Source organism: Rhincodon typus, chromosome 29 (genome assembly GCF_021869965.1).
Source record: "Rhincodon typus isolate 14 chromosome 29, sRhiTyp1.1, whole genome shotgun sequence".
Classification (NCBI taxonomy): domain Eukaryota; kingdom Metazoa; phylum Chordata; class Chondrichthyes; order Orectolobiformes; family Rhincodontidae; genus Rhincodon; species Rhincodon typus.
This window is the reverse complement of record NC_063360.1, coordinates 36,543,299-36,543,769: the sequence shown is the minus strand read 5'-3', so window position 1 is coordinate 36,543,769 and position 471 is coordinate 36,543,299. Positions and strand designations below refer to the sequence as shown.

General features: G+C 41.6%; 1 protein-coding gene across 2 annotated transcripts in view; it reads left to right on the top strand.

Annotated features, from left to right (window-relative positions):
* The window catches only part of pgpep1 (pyroglutamyl-peptidase I), a 58,063-nt gene that overhangs the window by 42,172 nt on the left and 15,420 nt on the right, over positions 1-471 (top strand). The window lies entirely within an intron of this gene.

The following is a 471-nucleotide window of genomic DNA, read 5'->3' as shown; positions in this document are numbered from 1 at the left end:
AAGTATGACACCAAGCCATTTAAGAAGGTATTAGGCCACGCGTCCAAAGGGTTTGTTTAACAAGCAAAGATTATCAAGTGCTTTAAAGGAGAAAAGTGAGCTAGAGGCATATAACGAGGGAATGGCTGAGCTTGGAGCCTAGGCATCTGAAGGCGCAGCAATCAATGGTAGGACAATTGTAATTAACAATGTACAAGAGGCCAAACTGAAGGGTGAAATATCTTGAAGGGTTGTGGAGCTGGAGGAGATGACAGATATAGGCAAGGAATGAGGACATGAGGGATTCAAAAACAAGGATGAGTCAATTTGGGTTGCATTTTAAAATACCTTCAAGATACCCGCGTCATATCTACTGAACCATTAGTATTTATGTTCTATAATAAAATAAAGAGCTGCACGTGCTGAAGATCTGAAACAGAAACAGAAATTGCTGGAGAAGCTCAGCAGGTCTGGCAGCATCTGTGGAGAGAA